Source organism: Solanum stenotomum, unplaced genomic scaffold, assembly GCF_019186545.1.
Source record: "Solanum stenotomum isolate F172 unplaced genomic scaffold, ASM1918654v1 scaffold9649, whole genome shotgun sequence".
Taxonomy (NCBI): domain Eukaryota; kingdom Viridiplantae; phylum Streptophyta; class Magnoliopsida; order Solanales; family Solanaceae; genus Solanum; species Solanum stenotomum.
Genome location: NW_026037757.1, coordinates 675907 through 693354, shown reverse-complemented (window position 1 = coordinate 693354; position 17448 = coordinate 675907). Strand labels below are relative to the sequence as shown.

The following is a 17448-nucleotide window of genomic DNA, read 5'->3' as shown; positions in this document are numbered from 1 at the left end:
TTGTGTCATTTTGACACTTTTTATATTTTCAAAATCGCATTTTAAGTGCGTACATGCAGACGCCTCTTATGTGAAAAAATAAACGAATTGGTATGTGACACGTGGAAATTTTATTTTATTTTTAAAAATCTCAATTTACTTTCTTTTTTTCTTTCTTCCAGATCCCAAACCTCATGCCTCCACCTCTTTTCTTCTTCTTCTTGCGCCTCCTTCCCCTTCATCTGTTCTTTTCCATCAAAAAGGCAAGAACATAGGTTAGTTTACAAAGTAAAATACGTTTTGGAGAATAAGGAAAATCATACCAAATCGAAAAGTTTTTATATGACATTTAAAAGAAGATGATTTCTTGTGCTACTACGATTGGGATTTACAATGAAGGATATGTAAAATAATTTTTTTTTTTCATTGGAGGTTGTTCTTTATTTCTTTTTTATTCCTTGAAATCAATTTAATTTTCAATGGAGAAGGTAAGAATGTAAATCAGTTTTTCCATTTGAAAGAAGTTGATTTCTTTTTTTGTTCCCTTGAAATCGATTTTGTTTTTGAATATGAATCAAGATGCAAATTCGATTTTCAAAGAAGATGGAAGAATCAAAGAGTGTAACCTAGTAAAATATTGTAGAATTTTAAAAAAAAGTTGTGTGGTGATGGAGGATGGTAGAAGGCGGGGAAGATGGAAGGGAGAAAGCAAGGAAGAAGAAGGAGAAGAAAATATTTACAAAAAAATTCAGAATATTTACAAAAAAAAGTCTGACGCGCTCAAAATTCGTGTAGCACACGTACTGTGCTTAGTCAGTAAAAAGTGTCAAAATGACACAGCGAGACCCTACATGAGGTGTCTAAAATAAACATCGCCCACTTGAGGTACCTAAGTGAAACTTCGTGCCAAGTTTAGGGGGGCACCGATGGGTTAGGCCATTTTTTTTCTATATCATTTGGTTTACAATCAGATTATCTTGGGAATATAATCCGGAATTAATATATCACCATCTATATATGTGAGAGATTATTCCATGATTGTAGTATAGGCCTATAGGCTATAGTATACCACTGATGAATATAGTGCAACGGATAGAGGAGATTTCGGATAAAAACTAAATGTTAGAAATTCTTACGTCTTACAAATACGTAAAGATTTAATAGTTATAACTTTATTTAATTTCAAAATCATCAATATCAAAATAATAATTAAATGACAATTATTTAGGAAAAATAGTAAATGACAATTTTTGTCTATATAAAACATTTTAGTAAAGAACCAAAAATTCAATCAACGTTTCTAACTTGTAAGGATCAACATGTTTTTAATATGATATAGATAGAAGATATATATAATAACTTATTTTGATGCTTACACTTGTATTTTAATTAACTTGAAGACAGTTTTAATTGGGATGGGATTACTTAAATGTTCTACTTGATCTAAATTAGTTAGAAATTAATTATTCTTATTAAAACATAATATATTATTTTAATTAGTGAAAAAAATATTTGGATAAAAAAGATTAATTATTTATGTGGCTGCTGGGATTCGAGCCCAGGTCTCCACGGCCACAACGTGGAATTCTTACCACTAAACTACAGCCACAAGATGTTTCCTTTTGTCAACAATATAATTTATATTAGTATATACTTTATTAATTCCAAATTGAAACAATTCAAAATTAAATTTAATGAGTTCATAACATCCATTTTTTAATATTGATAACTCCAACTAATAAAATCCATTTCTCTTCACACATGGGACTAATTTTTACATTTCATGTCGAAATATATTGTTGTTAAATACTTGCAAAACTAGCTAATATTTTAGTCAATCTTTATAGATTTTATGCAATTTAAACATAGATCAATATATGTTTCCTTAAAGATTCAATGCCACAACTCCTCAAATGACAATGAAAATACGATCACAATGAATGTGTTTTAGCGTTTGAAGTATTCATTAGCCTAATAGGATATCGGGACGGATCTAGAAAGACGATGTTGAACTTATTGGTATTAGGTATGAGTTTATGTCTAATCACAGTACAAATAAAGATAAGGTATAAATATTTTTATAACCTTGGTATCAAAGCAAGCTTGCGTGCATCACGATTAGTTCCACGGGATACTTATCACCTACCATCAGCAACATGTACCAAGCAACTCTATCAACCAAGATTGAGACAAAAGAAATCACCTAGCTTGTATTTTTTGTCTCTATTAGAGATCGAAACTAAAATCCAAAGTTCTAAATCCAATTTTTTTAAATTAAAAGTAGAATCGTGAACTCAATATGTAACTTGAAAATTTAACACCAAAATTCAAAAGAAAAAAATGATGATACGAAATTTTGAAAATTTCGAAAGTTAAATTTGGTTGGAGCCTTGTACGAGTCCGAAGTTTAGCAACTCAAATATATTAAATTCGTGTAAAATGCATTTAAATTTGGATCCTTTTTAGTTAGAGGTTTTGAAAGTTGATAAAAAATGTACATAGTCTGAAATTTTAGTAAATACTTAAATGTAGCAAAGATACTAATAACCTTACCATAGTTGAATGCAATTTTCACCTATAAATAATGTTTTTAAAAGGGTGTGAAAACATGCATGCAATATTATTCAGTACTAAGTGATCTGCAGCAAATAAACAATGAATAGTTTTTATCATAGTTTCTTTATTTTATATTTCTAAACCTATTTTGAAATATGCTTTACTCTACTCCTCAATAATAATTAATAAAGATAAAACTTGTGTATATTCTATCAAAATAGGACGAAAGGGTGATTGGTGATAAAAATATAGTAGCATTTGAGAGAAAGAGAAAGGAGGAATAAAAAAAAATGATGATGATTAATGGCTCAATTAATCGCTAATTACTGAGAATCTTCATTCGAAAATTAACAAATCATGTCATGTCTACATGTACTCAAATCTTCTTCAGTTACTTGGGTAATTTTGGGCTTGTTGCTGCTTCTATTGGAAATATTAGGGAGTTCAATTTTTTTACTTGCTGCAAATATGAAGCATTTTGAGTGTATAATATATCAAAATATTGAGAGGAGTTCATATCGAAATTTTAGGATTATTTATAGGAAATTTGAAGCGGACGATATCATGAAAATCATCATTGAAGACCTTTGAAGTTCAAATTTTAAAATTCTAACCTTCCTCAAATGTGAATTGTTATATGAAGAATACATCAAGAATAGCAAAACATCAAGAGGAACTCATATATCAAATTTGGTACTGTTTAATTAGCTGAGATTTGAAATGAAAAATAAAACTAACCACTGAGGAAGCTAAATGTACTATTGCGATTTATCAATATCGTATAATGATATATATATATATATATATATACATAGTAATATATCATATATACATAATATATCATATATACATAATTATACACTAGTTATATAACATTGATACCGTTTTACTAGAAAAGAATGTTGGCCCACAGTACATTTATGTAAGAAGCTCTAACAAACCTCAAAATCAGGGAGAATGATCAAACTTGCCCCTGAATTTTGATAAGATTCAAATATACCCTTATTTTTTTTAAATAATCTTTTATTATGGAACATGTGACATATTTGACTCCAACTATTAACAAGGACAAATTTGTTCCATTTTGCATAAGTAGTTCAAGAGCAAATTTAATTCTTTGCCATTAACTTAACATATTTTCAACAAGGATCATCAAGTACAAACCTGATTCTTTTTTTTTTAATGGGTGAAATATGTGAATTTTGATAAGATTCAAATATACCCTTCATTTTTTTTAAATAATCTTTTACTACGGAACACGTGACATATTTGACTCCAACTATTAACAAGACAAATTTGTTCCATTTTGCATATATAGTTCAAGAGCAAATTTAACCCTTTGCCATTAACTTAACTATATTTTCAACAAGGATCATCAAGTACAAACCTGATTCTTTTTTTTTAATGGGTGAAATATGTGATTTATTTTTTTATAATGGGTGAGATTTGAGTATCCTAGAACCTCTATTTACTACGATATAATGTTAAAGTGTGTCATCATCGTATCTAAAAATTAAAATTTAGATAGTCAACCAATTGAGCTTGTAAATTTTGCCATAAAAATATCTTAAAACATTTGAAAGATAACATATTTATTATTTAATTATATTCTCAACAATTATTTCTTACTTTTGGGGATACCAAGCGAGACATGATGATTGTGGGGCAAATACAATTAAACTCGTAAGAACTTCAACCCACTCCGCTCAGTATATGGTATTTTGATATTGCTAACCCGCTCCACCCCATTCGGTATATAACCGTATAAACCAGCATAAATATGGATAGGTTTTGCTTGCGTTAAAGAGAACTTAGCAGATCTGGGTTTGCATTTTTTGGCCCATCTTATTCTAGCTTAAATAAATTTTTATTTTTTTTGTGACCATCCTTTCTTTTGAAAAGTACTTACAACAGAGAAAAGGGTACATGATAAGAGGAGTATTTTATAAATTAGGGTAGAAATTGGAATTCGGAGTCAAAAGGGCAAAAAAAAAAATTGAGCAAAAATTTCAAAAGGGCGACAAAAAATAAAGTTCAAACCAGAAAGGCAGCATTTGGACGGAAGGTGGATGCTGTGAAATCGTTGTGGTGAGGTGAATGACAATTTTAAAAAAAAACATACATAGATATCAATCACTCAAACAATTAACTACTGCTATATACTATGAGATTTTGAACATCCACAACTAAAGGATCCGTCCCGCACCCACGCATATCCCAACATGCCTCGCCCTGCATATGTACGTTAAGCTTTATAGTCCCATTGTCATCTCTATTTATTTATTTTCGATTACTATTTACGTTCATATACATTTTATACAAAATATCGAAACGATCTTTTCGAGTTGACAAAAAAACATGACATTGCATATGCATTTTTGGTACAAAAAAGGCCTAGCATTGCATGCCTAGTGGATCACATATTGTTGCTTCCAAGTTCCATATGTGCCTATGATGCAGCTTGCACTGGATTGACTTGTCAAAACTCAACAGTTTTATGCATTATTTTTGTTTTTATGTTTTCGATGACATTCTTCATATTGTCTTGAAATTAAATGTAACATAGTCAGACCAGTATATAATAACATCTCATGATTATAAGTTATAACAACCAAATATTTGTAGAAACTTATTTTTTATGTTATATTTTACTCCCTCTGTCTCTATTTATGTGGTACTTTTTATTTTTCGAGAGTCGAATAATTTAAGTTTGATCGAGAATTTGTGCATGGAATCTTCAAATTTTTTGAAATAAAATTTATATATTTATAAACTATGTAAAAAGTACTATAAATCACAATAATTGACAATTCAAAATATATGCAAAATTTAGGGTAAAAAATAAATTTGTTTGAATCTCAAAATCCGAAAAGTGCCACATAAATTGGGACGAAGAGAATGTCTTTTTATAATAATATTTTGATCGATTTATAACAATAATAACAATGTTTATAACAGTTCACTAGCATTTTGTAAAAAATGTCCCTCGATCTACATAACAACTATCTTCTTGGAAATATGATAAATAATCAAGAAATAGAATCTTCAAGATTAATATCAATAATAGGCCGTGGTTAATCAATTATTTTGATATTTTAATACTTTATTTACGACAAAAAATATATATTGTATGAATATATATTTTTCTCAATAAATTTCTTCCATCAATCTTAAAAGAATTTAATTTTCAAGTAGATTTAAAATGTGGGTCTTGGCCCTTGGGAAATTATGATTAGGGAACTTACATAAATCTCACTAGTTTAGGAGCTAATTACTCAGATATACTCTAGTAGTCTAGTTTGCAATATTATGTATCTTACCAGATTTTGGTGTGTCCAGATACATGTATTTTGAGATATATGGGGTCAAAATTAGGTATAATTTGTTCTAGATAGTAGATACATTGTATCCAAGTGGATTTGCATGTATCTGGGAATATAATAAATCTTGCTCGCCTCTCTCCCGTCTCACTCGTCACTCTCTTATATATGTGGTATTCCAGATACATACAGATACATGTATATATCTAGTTTGTATCTAGTGTGATTCACATGTATTTGAGATACATAACGAATCTCGCTCGCCTCTCTCCCTATTTTAGTATATTTGATAGCAAAAATATATGTATCTAAGTATATCTTCCTCAATATGTGGTAATGAAACTCTTAATTAGTGGTAAGATATGTAATATTTTGAAAACATAGGTAATAACAATATATATGATAGTGAAGTATGTCTAATTACGTAGTTTTTTTCCTTATTAAATCATATCACTTTCTTTAGTTTTTAGTTAGTGAAGTATATGCATATCAATCCCTTTTAGGTTGCATCTTTCTTCTTTTTATTTTCTCTGTCAAGTCATATTTCATGATAAAGATGAAAGGGATGTATCTAATCAGTAGATACTTTATTTTGCTTTATGTTTCATTTGTCGTCGTTATGAAGGGTGAAAAAGTAGATTCATAATGTTATATCTAACGTTACGTTATTGCATGGAAATCAAATTGATAATAATGGTGCTTTATGTATTTGGAAATTTAATTCAGTATGAAAACTTCCAAATTTAGAATGCAATCAATTATGAGTGCACTAATAACTTAGGGTGGTTTGGAAGCTAGTTAGATTTATGCGAATATTAATAATGTAGGGATTAGTTATGAGTGAACCTATGTATTATTTTATGTAGGTATCAATTATACAAAAATTAGTTATTCCATCTTCTATCTTACATGAAATAATGTATATATATATATATAGATTTCCTCTTAACTTATATTAGTTATGTGAGTTTTTAAATTGTCAACCAAACATCGTATTAATTTAATACTTGAATAGCTTATTTTCTTTCTATCTACCAAACGTCATATAAGTTATACAGAAATTGATACATGAAAAACTTACTTCTTATATATCCATCTAGCAAACGACCCCTTTAAGATATCGTAACCAATGGATCATTAAGAAAAAAAATCTTAGATATGAATATTTCAGTGCAGTGGCGGAGCTAGGATTTTTAATAAAGGGGTTCAAAATCTGAGAAATAAACACACGAACTAGTAGAAGGGGGTTCAACATCTATTATACATACCTAAAAAATAATTTTAACAAGGGCAAAAAACTTAAGTATACAACTTTTAACATTGTATAAATAGTAATATTTTCTGCCGAAAGGGTTCGGATGAACCCCTAAGTATATGGTGCCTCCGCTCCTGTTTCAGTGGTATCGAATTAATTCCTTACGTACACCCATACGAATGTTAAAAAGATAAATGTTTATTACTCCTCCACTTTTACTTAAACTCGATCCCCTAATTCTTCTCCTTCTTCCCAATCAATCATAGTTAGTGTGTGTCCAATTTGAGAAAAAAAAATTGTGTCTGTGTGAGTATATTTTATCATGTGTTTGTTTTATGTTGGAGTGTGTGTGTGTGATCTTGGAGGGTGTGTGTGTGTTTGTGTGTCATGTGTGTGTGTGTGTTTGTGTGTCATGTATGTGGTTTTCTGGACTCGTAACACTTTTCATTTCTAGAATTTAAGTAGTTTAGGTTTCCCTTAAGCCAAGTCATACTAGCTTAATTAGCATTTATATAGAATTCACCAATTTAATACTATTTTTTCCTCTTAGCTAGGTTCAACATGTCACTATAACATACAATAAATATATTATATATGTAGTCAACTTTCTTGGTCACTAGATCCAATTGCACCAACAGGAGTAGAAAGTACATGAGACAATATGTATTATATGGTCAAAAGATAGGACTTTAATTTTACATATTGGTAAAGGAGTAGAGAATCCATTATCCCCACCATTAAATCTTGTCTCCACATATATTATATATTTTTATTTTTAAGAAAAATCAAAGTTTGACCACCAATGAGATTAGATAAATCACTTTAAGGGCATCATGAGAGTATAGTGATTTACCATCATGTGGTGTTCTTTGGGAAATAGACAAAAACTTGATAGAAACCGTTTTTCCTTTAATAAGTCCTACATGATATCTGAGTAAAACCACAACTAGTTATTTTCAGTTATGTAATTGAGAAATAGCTAATTATCATGAAGTTCGAAATTTAACTAATGAAACACTGTGATACTGTCACGGAGTTCACTTAAAAAATTTAGAAGGGAAAAAGGATAAATATACCCTCGACCTATTGTAAATGATATGCAGATACCACCTGTCATACTTTTGGGACATTGGTATCCCTGACGTCCAAAAACTAGAGCATATATACCATTAATACTAACGGACATACACATGTCATAATCTTATCTACCGACCTAACATTTATTAAATATCGGATCAACGGATAAGATTATGCCACGTGTCCATATTTAGTCTTCCGTTAGAGTGAAGGGCATATATGCTCTAGTTTTTGGACGGCAGGGGCAACAATGTCCCAAAAATATAACGGAGGGTATCTGCATAGCATTTACGATAGTTCAGGGTATATTTGTCCTTTTTACCAATTTAAAATGAGTTCGGAGCCAAAAGGGCAAAAAAAAATGTCAATAATTCCAAAAGGGCACATCATATTTTTTTTCTTTTTTTTTTTCGCTAATATCGCTGCTATGGCAGCGTTTTCACAGAATTTCTTTTAAAAAATTTTTTCATGAAAATCGCTGCTTTGGCAGCTTTTTTATTAATTTTTTTTTTTTGAAATCGTTGCCCTGGCAGCGTTTTACTTAAAAAACAATAATTTAAAAGACAATATTTTTTAAAAAAATTAGCGTTTTACGTTTTTATTTTTTAAACGTTTTTTCCTGATTTTTTTCTTCTTTTTCTTAATTTTTTTTTTTGGAAAATCGCATTTTATTAAAAAAAAAAAAAATCGCTGACTAGGCAGCAAAATTTCCCTCCAAATAAAAAAATAAATTTCAGGCTGCCAAGGCAGTGAATTTTTTTTAAAAGTAAAACGCTGCCAGGGCAGCGATTTCAATTTTTTTTTATTTTATAAAAAAGCTGCCAAAGCAACGATTTTCATGAGAATTTTTTTTTAAAAAAAAAATCTATGAAAACGCTGCCATAGCAGCGATATTAGGGGAAAAAAAAGAAATTATTTTGGAGAAAATTGCTGCTCGGGCAGCGATTTCTAATTTTAACGAAGTAAACGGCGTTCATATCTGTTAGAGGGAAATTGCTTTGGCTGTAGCGATTTTGCCCTTTTGATTTTAAAAAAATATGATTTGCCCTTTTGGAAGTTTTGACAATTTTTTTTGCCCTTTTGGCTCTGGACTCAATTTAAAATTCTATCGAAAATAGGCTAGCCCATAGGACAAGATCAATCTACAAATGAAATCCATGTCTATCTTCCATACATTAAAAAGATCATTTTGCAAGATTGACAGGGTATATATTAGATGGAGACTGACTAGACAAGAACCATGAATGTTTTTGTTGGAGAAGTCTTGATATAATTCTTGCTAGCTTTGCAATATTTGGGAGGGTCAAATGGGTACTCATGAAAGGTTTGAAAATGGAAGAATGGAAACCATAATCATCATTCTCCTTTTTAATTTTAATTTTTTTTAATGTTTTATGGGAAGATATTTTCAATAATTTTACTCAACTTTTCTTGTTTAAATTGGTGTCAAACAACAAAATGTATGTATATATAAGATTATGAATCACAATTAATTGTTACTCAACTCATATATCTCCCACAATCACCATCATCACCGTTAATCATCACAATTAATTGTTACTATCACTCAGCGTCATTTACAATTATCATTATTATCACATCAATAACCAATAATCACTACTATCAACCTGCCATATTATAGATTCACTATGGCCATCATCAACCACAATTATTAGTTGTCATCATTAACAACAATCATTGTTAATCACTATTGTCAGTCATCATCAACCATCATTATTAACCGTGATATTGTCAGTCACCATCACCACTAGCGGTGGGCATGGTTCAACATTAAAACTTTGATTAGATAATTGCTATTTTTAAAAGTACTATACCATTTCATATCGATTTTGATTAGAGAATAAATATTCTTATTTTTTTAATCTTTAAATATTCACATGCGTATTTAAATTCAGATGTTATATATAATAATATATATATATATATATATATATTATTATTATTATTATTATTATAAAAAAACGAAACCTCCATTCTGGTCTAATTGATTAGATATTTGAAAGAACACAATTCAACCCATCTAATGTAATTGACTTTGTAATCTAATCTTGTTATAATATATATATATATATATATATATATATATTATTTTTATAAAAAACGAAACCTCCATTCTGGTCTAATTGATTAGATATTTGAAAGAACACAATTCAACCCATCTAATGTAATTGACTTTGTAATCTTGTTATATAATATATAATATATATATATATATATAGTAAACAAGATTGTATTATCCAAAACCAAAAGTGCATGCCTTGGCCCTTGGTAGTGTTGGTCTTTGTGAGAAATGATTTTAAATGGTGATTTTCCAGATAAAATGTCGACATTTCTTCCTCAATCAAATTATCAAATTAATAATGGAGATGACTTGGCTACGTGTATAGTTTACACCATTACTGAAAGATGTATTTTTATTTTTTAATATCATTTGTACAAAAGTTAGATAATAATAATTTGGATATATTGGCAATAGTTGTATCATGTATGTAATGGCCAATACGTTCTCTCAAAACCCCAATAATCTGTGCCTTTCTCTTTCCCTTTTGGGTTCTAAATTTCAATCTTCTTTTAATACTAGATAATAGCACGGGCCCAATAATATAAATGATATGTTTTGGGGCTAATAACGGAGTTTTTGAAGCGATTGTTTGCGTGGATAAAGGAGTAAGTTTTTTTATCACAAACCTGTACTTTCTCACTATTAAAATGGACCCAATATATGTTATTTTTGTTGTCTCAATTTATGTGACACAAATAAAATTTGGAGAGTCATCCAAATTTTCATATTTTTTTTTTAAATGTTTTAAGTTATTAATTATTGTGATTTATAATATTTTTATGTAACTTTCAAATAACCTACATTACTGGTCACTTTGTCCTAATTTATGTAATATGGATAAAATTACAAAATTAACCCTTTTAAAATGTCTTTTAGATATTTTAAGTTGTTAATTATTGTTATTTATAATACTTTTTTGATAATTTTAAGATGATATGTGTTATTTTTTTTGTCCCAATATATGTGAGTCTGATAGAATTCTAAGAGTGAACCTATTTTATTATATAGCTTTTAAATATTTTAATTTGGTAATTATTGTAATTTTTAATGCTTTTTAAGTCATTTGTAAATGATATATGTTGCTTCCTTTGTCCCATTTTATATAGTATAAATAAAATTCCCACAACCAACTCAATTTTTAATATATTTTTTAAATATTTTAAATTATTAATTATTGCGATTTATAATATTAAAATAAAATTAAATAGAAAATGTACAAAACTTGTATCAGCCTAAAAAATGACCACGATAATTCGAAGCCTACAGAAAGCAATAAGGTTGTACGTAATTTTAAATACTTAATATATATTACTCCGTTTGTCTCAATGTATGTAGCATAGATAAAATTTCAAGAGTCAATCAAATGTTGTTAATTGTTACGATTTACAATACATTTTACGTAGTTTTCAATAATTTCACATTAAATAATACATATTACTACTTTTGTCTCATTTTATGTGACATTGATAGATTAATTTTAAGAATCAGTCAATTTCTTTTTTTGTGTTTTTTTAATAAATATTTTAAGTTGTCAATTATCACGATTTATTATATTTTATACATAATTTTTAATGATAGATTAATTTCAAGAATCAATCGAATTTTTTTATCTGTTTTTATTTTTGAAATATTTTATGTTGTCAATTATCATGATTTATAGTATTTTTACGATAGATTCACTTCAAGAATCAGTGGAATTTTTTGTATTTTTTTCAAAACATATTTTATGTTGTCAATTATCATGATTTATAGTATTTATACGCAATTTTTAAATATAAAACACACACACAAAAAAAAAGACAAATAAATTAAAATGGACCCAATATATGTTATTTTTGTTGTCTCAATTTATGTGACACAAATAAAATTTGGAGAGTCATCGAAATTTTCATATTTTTTTTAAAAATGTTATAAGTTATTAATTATTGTGATTAATGGTGTTAAATTGTCCAATAATATAAATTTTAGAGGTACAACCATAAAAGAAGAATGTACAACACTATCTAAGCACATGTAACACTTGTCATTTGCTAAGTAGTAGATATTCCCACTTATTATATATATATATAGTAATAGAAAAATATATATAGAAATGACATATTTATTATTTAACTAAATAATAAATATGTAACTAAAAATCTTGTTAGCTTTTGGTTGAAAGCTAACAAGATAGTTATAATCATAGTTGCATTGTGGCTGATTATATATAGAATTAACTAAATAAATATGTAACTAAAAATCTTGTTAGCTTTTGGTTGAAAGCTAACAAGATAGTTACAATCATAGTTGCATTGTGGCTTATTATATATAGAATATAATAACATTTGTTGATGATTGAGGTGACAAAATTAGTACGTGTAAATATAATTTATTTAATCTATTTCAGATCGAGCTGGTTATTACCTGCTATTCTATTAGGTCAACCCAAATCATTTAGCTCATTAGAAATTCAGTTGATATGCATTTTAAGTTAATTCATGAAAAATCTTGGTAATATATTCTTAAAATTAAAGATACTTTCATTTGACATGTTATATATGGTTATGATAAAGAGAAAAAAATCATTGGATACTAAAATTTGTTTTTATTTTTTATTTTTAAAAAAATAATAATTAAAATTTAATAAGAATTGAATAAATTGAATCATGACCTATTTTTATTCATTTCCGTCCAAATAACTTTTAAACAAATCAATAATTTATATATTTATTAACTCGGCCTATTTTTTGAATCGCTCAATCAAATGAGTCCAACCCATACATTTGGTAGCCTTAATACAAACATGATAAAGTAAAAGTTTCATTATAAACACCCGGTAGAACCAAATGTTACTTAACTGTTGAGTAGCTTTAACTTTATTTTGACAAAAGCATATAAATTATAGTTATTTAATTACTTGTGGAGTTGTGGTCATTAAATTTTATAAATTTGACTACTCTGTATGCAATTATATGAAGCTGCTTGATAATATATATGATTCACAATGTTTCACACGTATGTTTAGCTATTATCGTGAGATTCCTTTTATCTTTACCTTTTTTTTCTACTTTCTTTCGTTTTCATATCTTTTTCTTTATTAGTCTTTTGAATATCACATATCGTACCATCTAAGTCATTAACAATGAAAACTTCAATCATCCAAGAGTTAATTAAGATGTAGACTACGGTATTGATGGTCATTTTCTAATTTTACAGAAAAGAATGTGGTGAGATGATATAGAATGTTAACGGGTAAAATGAGCCCCTTTATTCCAAATTAAAGAACTTAGAACTAATCAAATCTCTCCGAAGAAGGATTCGAACTTGCAATCAATCACTCAATAATTGATCATACTCCACTACTGAGCTTCCAATGAACAATAAAAGATTCGATCTCATAGAGTTTAATTCTCGTTCCCAACCCACGAAAAGGGTCGAAAAAACTCAACGTTGTTATTAGAAATAATGATCAAATTCAAATTCGATTATCAATTGCCCCTATCGAAAATAGAATTTACTATCAATTTGAAAGGACATTTGGCTTTGCTCTCTTTTTACTTTTATTTATATATTTGTTCATAGCTTTCTATTTACTTGACTTACGAATTATTTTGCTTGGAGACATAATTTAAAGAGTGACGTCAAAAAGGTTCATACACAAATAGTCGGACTAAGTAGGCCCTCGTAAAATCGGTTAGGCCCAAGATTTGTGCGCACTTAATTAAAAGATGAGTAAACTCAAAGGGAATATTTATTAATAATTATAGTTTGGATCATAATTATGAATAATAGTTATAATTTGTTTAATTACAGTTTATAATAATAATAATAATAATAATATTACAAATTAGAGATGAGAGCGAGATAAAAAAAGATAGAGCAGATTGTATCTCAAATACTAGTGTATCCTAACTTGAATTGAGATATACAAATCAACAAATACACATATAAGTACACGACACAATCCCCCCGCCCCTCCTCTCTCTCTCATAGATACAACTGACAATGTCAATCGAAAAAAGATACAGTTTGATCATAGACGTATTGATTTCTCTTATACACATATACAATTATTTTTTTGACATATAGCTACAATTGGTTGGTTCTGAATTCTTCTGATACACTCAGTTTTTCTTCTTTCACGTTCTCTTCTCTTCTTCATAAATTGAATATGGGGTGGAATGAAGGTGAAGATAAGTGTCGGAGAACGAAAATGACACAATCAATAAGTAATATCACTAGTGAAATTTGTGTTTTGTTACTTTCACAAAAAAAAAAAAAAAACAGTTACATTTTTGAAGTACATATCTCTCTACTTTCACTAAAAATGTTATTATTTTCATAAAAAAAATATTTTTTAAAAAAATTGATTAATCAAATGTAAAATAAATAAAAAATATTTTTCCTAAAATATTTAATTTCAGTACGGAACATATTGTGAATGAGAATCAAACCGAAATAGAAAAGAAAATTTAGAAAAGACGACCAACTAAATTAAGGTGGATAAGGTCCAATGGCCGTTATTCTCATGTCTACAAATAGGCCGACACTTATACATGCATGCATGAAGGAGGACTTTTCAATATTGAATATTTAATATTCGAAATTTACTCGTTCGATTAAATTAGATTTATGATTCCATTATATTTCAGAAAAAGAGTTTATTATCCTTTAATTATTTACATGATTTGAGTCCAAAATATTTAATTCAAAACAAAAAAAAAAACTCATAATTATCATATTTGTTCGTGATAAAAAAGAAAAAGTTAATTAGTGCAAATTCAACACTTATTTTTCAATCGTGTAATCATTTACATTCAAGCTTTTTAATCACAATCCAATTTATCAGCTTGTCATCTACTAGCTTTTATGTTTCCATTTTCCACTCCCCTTACATACACTTGATTAATTAGCTTGTGTACTAATTTCGTAGCTAATCAATTCCAACTAGTCTTTTAAAAGTGTTCATCAGTCCAACGTAGTTGTTATTAATATTGCTCAAAGCTACCAAATTCAGCAAATTTTCATCAACCATGATGAATAATTAAGTAAATAATAGAGTATTATTTGGGAAGTAATTAATTATAATGACATGTTTAATTACATATGTTATTTAATTTATTGACTTTATGTGACAACCCTATCCATATCTCCCTAAACTTTTCTTTAAAAAAAAAAACTTATCTTTCTTTATGCCACAAATTAAAAGGTTCCAACTCAATACGATTAGTTTGAAACATTATAATTATAATTCACTAGACAAATTAATGGAAGAAGAATTTTATGAGACACATTCATTAGCCAAAATGGTAGAAAAGGATAGCAACTTAATAATAACTACTACTCATGAGTGGGACTTCAATTTTTGTAAAAGTAACTTTTAAATTATAAATTAAAGTTGAGTGAGATATGAAGAAAGTAAAGCCACAAGATAGGGCTTCTTTTTCTTATATATTTATTATTATTGTTATTTTAATGTTGATATTTGGTATAAGATAATGAAAGGCTGGTGGCATTCGTGTGGAATCCACACTCTTGCCCATTTACTAATATTATGAAAATTCCCACTTCACTAGCCAACCATACAAATATTAATTGCTTTCCTCTTCAGCAATCCATTTTCAGTTTGTTTAATGATTTCATTGATGTGAAAGGATAACCAATTAATCTTTTAAAAGTTTAATTACTTTTGTTTCCAAATATAATTACACTTGGTATTAAGTAATTCTGAAATTATATTGTGCAAACCTAACAAAAGAATATTCCTTGATGAAATAATCACTAACAAAGCTATTGGAATCAACATCGCAAAAACCAAAAATCTAAAAAGAAGGGGAAGAGTTTATGAAAACTCAAGTTAGGATTGTTTCTAAGATATTTAATGTATGATAAGCTGCCTAAAGATGTCAAGATCCAAGGTGATGTAAAAATTGACTTAAGGCCTAGATGATGTATGAAGGATCAGGACTGAGTGTAGGTAAAATAATTCAAATGACCTAAAGGACGACAATACATGGTGGGATTGGAAAGAAGAGACTCTCGGAGTATGATGAGTTTAATTATTTGTCACGATCCAACCTATCGATCGGTCCATGTGGACACCTACTCTAATAGCTAGCTAGGAGAACTCTTACCACCCAATTTTAAAGCGACAATGTAGAAAACTAATAAAACATAAGAAATCTCTTAAATAAATTTGATATATCATGAAAACTCAAGTATAAGAATCTCATTTTTACAATTGACCGAAAAATCCTCCCAAGGAACTAGTCTAAACAGATATAAAAGATACTAAGAGAGTATAATATGTGAAAATAAGACACAACTTCCACCAAAAGAAAGAAGAGTAGAAGTTGTTGGAGATCATCATTGTCTTCGTCTAAGAAACGACACTGATCCTACAACCAAACTATGTCAAGTGGCATAACAAGAGTAATAACAATACAAACAACACGTACTTATAAGCATTATTGGTCAACCCAAATCCACCACATAGTATATATAAAGTAGATATTCAGAAGAAGACATCCAATATAAAGGTTACATCACCCGAACTCTTTATCCACACATATTTACCATCCAAGGTATGATGCCCATAACTAGTATATTTTAATCCATGCTTCCTACCTCCCTTTGCTGCTAACTCTACCCTTTAACTATACAACCATCTTGCCATTCTAAGGCTTCCTAGACCTATTTAGATCATATATCTCCTAGACCACTTTAACATACACTCACAATCCTTGTAAATTAACTAAGAACAAGACTCTCGGTCATCATCCTGACCTAACTGAACACACGAGACACATCCCACGTGATCACATACTAACCCACATCTAACTCCCGCTCACCCTTCAAGTAATCCATACCACTCAAGGATACTCCAAGACATTGTCCACGATGTTTAACATGCAATTTCGATCTATATATGAATCATACTCAACATTTAACACAACAATCCAATCACTCAGGGACCATCATATGATAAATATAACATCATAAATATTTCTTTCACTCCAGGAACCAACATGTAACAATCACCCCACGAAGAAGTAAGTTGGATTCTCTCATGAAACTCACACAAAAACTATTTGGATATCGATGTGGTACCTGATATACCATGAGTTTACGGTATTTTTGATGTGTTTCACTTAAAAATTGTGTGTGTCTAGGGTTATATTGTATCAGAAATAATGTGT

General features: G+C 28.7%; 1 non-coding gene across 1 annotated transcript; it reads right to left on the bottom strand.

Annotated features, from left to right (window-relative positions):
* Positions 1-1516: 1516 nt before the first annotated feature.
* Positions 1517-1588, bottom strand: TRNAH-GUG (transfer RNA histidin (anticodon GUG)). Its single transcript has one exon. It is a non-coding gene; the product is annotated as a tRNA-His (tRNA).
* Positions 1589-17448: the final 15860 nt, after the last annotated feature.